The sequence below is a fragment of the Vicia villosa genome, unplaced genomic scaffold, assembly GCF_029867415.1.
Source record: "Vicia villosa cultivar HV-30 ecotype Madison, WI unplaced genomic scaffold, Vvil1.0 ctg.001176F_1_1, whole genome shotgun sequence".
Lineage (NCBI taxonomy): Eukaryota > Viridiplantae > Streptophyta > Magnoliopsida > Fabales > Fabaceae > Vicia > Vicia villosa.
The window spans coordinates 130,336-136,131 of NW_026705517.1; the positions used below are offsets into that span (position 1 = coordinate 130,336).

A 5,796-nucleotide genomic window follows, 5' to 3' on the forward strand; every position below is an offset into this window, starting at 1 on the left:
CGCCATTTAGGAGTTCCTTGGAAGATATCTGACCTTGGTGTTGAAGTGGTTGCCCGTTTGAAGCTTTGTTAGATTTGGTATCAGTGCAGATTGTGGTACTGGTTTTTCCGCCGAGCAGTACTGATAGGTCGTTTGCCTTCTTGCTATTTTCTATAGCAGTGCTTGAGAAGGTAGTTGTGTGTCGGTGATATGATGTTCTTGGGCATGGAAACAATGTCAGGCTTCAGACTGTTGTACTTTTCGCCAGTAGAACGAAGCTGATCTCATCTGAAACTTTCAGTTTCTCTCGATGGAGGCTGCAATCTTATTTTTCAGTTTGAAAGTTCGTCTCGGCCAATTCAGTGGTGTTGAGGTAGCATCCTTGAATTGCCCTTTCTCTCAGACGTATCATAGATGCGCATTCCTGTGTCGGCTCATCTGACCGAGGTGTCAGTTTCTAGTATCTGACAATGTATTTATCAATTTTTTTGAGATTTGGTTGTTTGTAGTTCTGGTTCGGGTCTCGCTTAGGCTGATTTTGGTGGCTTTAATCTCGTCGGTGGAGCTGCGATACTATTCAATAGTTATTATCTGTCTTTCTATTAGTTGGAATTCTACATTGTAACACAATTTATGCGTCTGTCTGATAGTTGCTGGTATAGGTGGACATGGTCTTGTTTGTTGGATAGGTACTGGTTTAGATGGGCTTCTTTTGTCTGTCTGATAGTTGTTAATATCAGCTGGGATGATCTTTTGTTTTTTTGCCACTTTTATCTCAGATGAAACAGTTTTGATGTGTATTCCTTTTTCGGCATTCCTATGCCTTAGTTTAATATATGAGTAATGATAATCTTATACTAGTTTGTAACACCTACATCGTAGTTTATACGATTTTATTTTTGTATCATGTTTAATAATATTTTTTTTTCTTTTTTCTGACACAAATAACATATATGTAGGCTGTATGTTATAGGGTGTAAGGATACAGTGTATAGATTAGAGCATCCACATCCAAAGAATTCATTTTGGTTCTTTAAATGGACCATACTAAGTTTTTTTATAATATTTCACACATTTCAATTATTTAAACAACACATCTCTATTTTTTAAAATATCCATACAACTCATAAAAAAAATTTATTGGACCCCACAATCTATCTCACAAAATAACTATATCCATCTTTTAAATCCAATTATAATGAAAAGAAACGCTCTTGAACAAAGGAACGCTTTTTACGTTAAAGCACTATGTTTGGAAGCCAAATATTCATAAACTACTGACACGGTATCTTTGGTTATTGTGTAGACACGGTAGAAATATGGCAATATTGATGCTCTTATGGTGTCAAAATAGAAGCTCTCTTAATATATTTCTCTTTTTGCTCTTAAAAAAATGAACCACAATGTTAGTCGTACGAGAGAAAAAGATATAAGCTTATTAACTAAATTACTTATTGTTCCAACAATACCCTTCAATTTATTAACCCATTTTCCAACCATTTTATGTGCAACTAAAAATAATGCACGCTTATATATGGCCTACTAATAGAATACATGTGGATCTTTAATGTTAGTAAAAGACTTCAAAACCATCTTTGGAAGTTTTTCCCATAGGATTATGAAGCTCCTCTTTCGCAATTTGGAGTTACGGTGGCTTATCTAACTTCTGATATAAAGTGTCCACTTTCACATTCATGTGGTTCAGGGTGCTAACTTCATAAAATACCACTTTCACATTCATGTGGTCCAGGGTGCTAACTTCATAAAATACGCCATTTTGAGGGGCCTTTTCTGCGGAAGATTGATAATGGTTTTAGGCTATATCCTCGATAAGTGCATAAGTCTCATCGAAAGGTTTGTTCATAAATCATAAGAGCTCCTCATGCATATGCGAGTAGAGACATTCTCATATTGTAGAGAAGACCATTTTAGAAAGTGTCGACGATAAACCTTTTGAGTCTATGATGTGGGAATATTCACATCATCTCCTTGAATTACTCTCATGCTTCAAAAAATGATTTACCACCCTTCTGCCTAAAGGATGTGATTTGGTTCCTAAGTTGCATAGTTTTACTCGGCTTAAAGTATATGGCTAGAAACATCTTTATGAACAATATATTTTTTTGGATATAAATATAGTTTTTGTTTTACATTATTTATAAAAATATTGTGTAGTATTTTGATGTTCTCTTTATTATTAACTATTATGAATCAGTGAAAAAACTTTGTATGTATAATAGGTGGTGCAGAATAGGTGGCCAGCAACAGCAACAGTAGGCTTGATCTTCGGTGTTGGATGAGAAAAAAGTGGGTTGTACCTGCAAGGCCCTCCAATGACAAAGTAAGAAAGAGAACAAAAGGTACAACGGAAAATATGAGATTTTGGGCAAAGTTTGGATTACCTTTCCCTCCAGAGGTAGAGGGCTATTTATAGTGTTCTCTTTGGTGAAGATTAAGTCATTCTATATTTGTGGGCCTGGGCGTAATTCCAGGGCCCAAAATATAGGAAATAGTTGACTAGGTCCTGACTAGCTGAGCGTAAGGAACTAGCCGTTGCCGAGAACGACTGTCCAGCGTGCTCCGATAATCTTTGGTCATGGGGGAGCTAGAGATTAGACGTGCCCAGTAGAAAGGGTAGCTTACCTTCTGCCGGTTTTATGGATTGGGCCAATGCTTATTGGGCGTTTTATACCAATGAGTGAAATGGGCATATTGGAACAATTGAGCTAGTCCAGAACAGGTTTTGACCAATTAGCGATGCAAATGATTAATAATAAACAGATTCAAATCATATGAAGTGGAAACTATAAATGACTTGCGGAATATAATTATAAATTGTTTTGGGAATTCTGCATGTTGATTCAGGGTAGACAATAGCATATGTAATACATCACATACATTACAATGAACTCTGCCCGTTGAACCAGTGTAGTCCATAGCAAATCGCAGAAAATATCATTTATTCAAATTCTTCATTTGTGCCACCTATAAATTGAACCTAAAAAATCAAACAAAATTGAAATTTTCTAAATCAAACAGAATTGGAATTTTCTCATAACCTATTGTTGAAAATGATAGCTATAACAAAAATTAAGCAACATAGAGTGATACATTCCTCGCTGTCCTTGCATCGTTTCAAATCCACATCACTGTCAAGGCAAAAGACTACCAAATCTAAATCAACAAATTCCAAACATCAAAATACAAGCCTGATAAATTAACCTCTTTTCTACCAAGGAATAAACCCTAATAAAAAGCCTCCATTAATATTACCCAACTGTGCAGACATTAAATCAACAACACTATTTGCAGCAGTCCAGTTGACGGTTTCATTTGTGGAATGAAATTGGTTCAAATGATGAAGGAAAATACAGATGAAAAAGAAGAAGAAAGATGAAGAGGGAGAAGAAAGAAATCGATAGAGAGAGAGATATAACGGTTGTAGATTAATGACAGGGAAACTGTTAAGGAATTTGGAAGAGAAACTGTTATGGAAGGAGATGGAAGAACAAAGTCTGTATCAAATGAGAACTTTGGTTATAATGAAAACTGGGAACTTTTAATAATAACCATTGAATTTGAATGAATGACTCAGATTTACCTCATATTTTAAAATATTTAATTAATGTTTAAGTCAACAAGATATTTATGTAATATGTATTTAAAATATGGGGTAAATCTGAGTCATTAATTCAAATCCAATGGTTATTATTTAAAGTTCACAGTTCTCATTATAGTCAAAGTTCTCATTTGAACTTGGTAGGGAGAACCACGGTTCGATCCCCCGCAACTGCGATCGGGAGGGGGCTGGAACCACTTGATGCCAGAATTGACCCCCGAACTGGACTAAACCGGTGGTGATAAACCAAAAAAAAGTGAACAAGATATTTATGTATTATGAATTTAAAATATGGGGTAAATCTGAGTCATTAATTCAAATCCAATGTTTATTATTTAAAGTTCTTAGTTTTCATTATAGTCAAAGTTCTCATTTGATACGTCCTCATATATGGGACGTATCAAATGAGAACTTTGGTTATTACGAGAACTGATAACTTTTAATAATAATCATACGATTTAAAATCAATGCCTCAAATTTCACTTAAATTTTAAGAGACAATAATTAATAGTTAGATTTTGGTTTAAATACATATCACATAAATACATATCTGAGCATTGATATATATATATATATATATATATATATATATATATATATATATATATATATATATATATATATATATATATATATATATATGAGGAGGGTTATATTTACTCCAGGAGTAAGTTATTATAACTTACTCCAAATCTAGACCATTGATTCTTCTCAATCTAATGGTTAAAAATAATAAGTAATAGTTTTCTCTCTCCACATTTAATTACTTATTATTTTTAACCACTAGATTGAAAAGAATCAATGGTCTAGATTTGGAGTAAGTTATAATAACTTACTCCTGGAGCAAATATAACCCTCCTCTCTCTCTCTCTATATATATATATATATATATATATATATATATATATATATATATATATATATATATATATATATATATATATTTTTAGTTTTATTATCCCTCTTATTTTCTTTCATATAACATTATCTATTTTAATTCTCCTTATAAATTTAATAAAAGTTAAGAGAGAGAATTCATGGTGTCGATTTTAAAATAAAAATATTGACATATTTTTAAAATAACAAAACACTTAAACCTAAAATTATTTTTAAATATAGTTTTTTTAAATTTTTTTTATAGCAACAAAGTTAACTCATATCATTGATTAAAAGAGTTTTAATTAACGGAACAACGCCTAGACCAAGAATTGGCCGCCTTCGCTAACGAGTGGGCAACCATATTTGCTTGGCGCTTAATGAACTTCACCTCAAAGTTGGGAAAAGAGATTAACAACTGCTTAATAGACATAACAATAAGACTAAACTCAGAGTTACCAGTGGCTCTTGAGTGGATGGCTTGAAGCACCATTTGAGAGTCGCTTTCAAACTTCACACAATTAAAACTCAACTCGATAGCGCTAAGAATAGCTTATTTTAGAACCAAAGCTTCCGCTTCTATAATGGACAAAATACCTAAATCCCAAGCTACACCCGCAGAAACAAAACCACCTATATTATTTCTAAAACACCATCCCCTATTCGTGGATCTAAGATGATTGTTGAACCCCGCGTCGACATTACACTTCACAAACCAATCGCAAGGCAGCGTCCAACCTAACAGGTTGGGTTGGGGATTATCAATCTTTGTAGTTTCACGAGCCAACAACCAATCCGTCCAATTGTAGTACGTTTGTAATCCTAGTTTCGTGACATCCATCCGCTCATCATTCCAAACTACATTATTCCTGTTTTTCCAAAGCATCTCTAATAGCACAGTAAATCTACCAGCTTCCCTCCTGACCTCTTTATTACAAATATCAAGAATAAGGGATTTAGCATCATTGAAAGAGTGTAATCGGGGATCAATTATAGAGGACAAACCTTTTGCCCGCCAACACTGGCTAGAAGAAATACACCCAAAAAAATGCCAATCATCTTCCTCTTCAAGCTCACAATTCTGACAAAACGATGGGCATTGAACATAATGTTGTTGGAGCATAGTACGCATCGGTAAGCAGCCCCTACAGATTCTCCATAACAAATGCTTGGCTCTAGGGGGTGCCATAATATTCCACAGATTATCCCATCCGATTTCGACCCTCCTCTGATTCCGGTTTTTCTGGATCTTCCCTCACAACCTATAACCAGTCCTCACACTATACTCCCCATTATGCTCTTCCTTCTAAATCATACCATCC

The 5,796-nt window shown here is 34.2% G+C and overlaps 1 non-coding gene across 1 annotated transcript; it reads left to right on the top strand.

Annotated features, from left to right (window-relative positions):
- Window positions 1-1,935: 1,935 nt before the first annotated feature.
- On the top strand, window positions 1,936-2,042 carry LOC131633776 (small nucleolar RNA R71). The gene has a single exon (XR_009293396.1). It is a non-coding gene; the product is annotated as a small nucleolar RNA R71 (small nucleolar RNA).
- The last annotated feature ends 3,754 nt before the right edge of the window (window positions 2,043-5,796 follow it).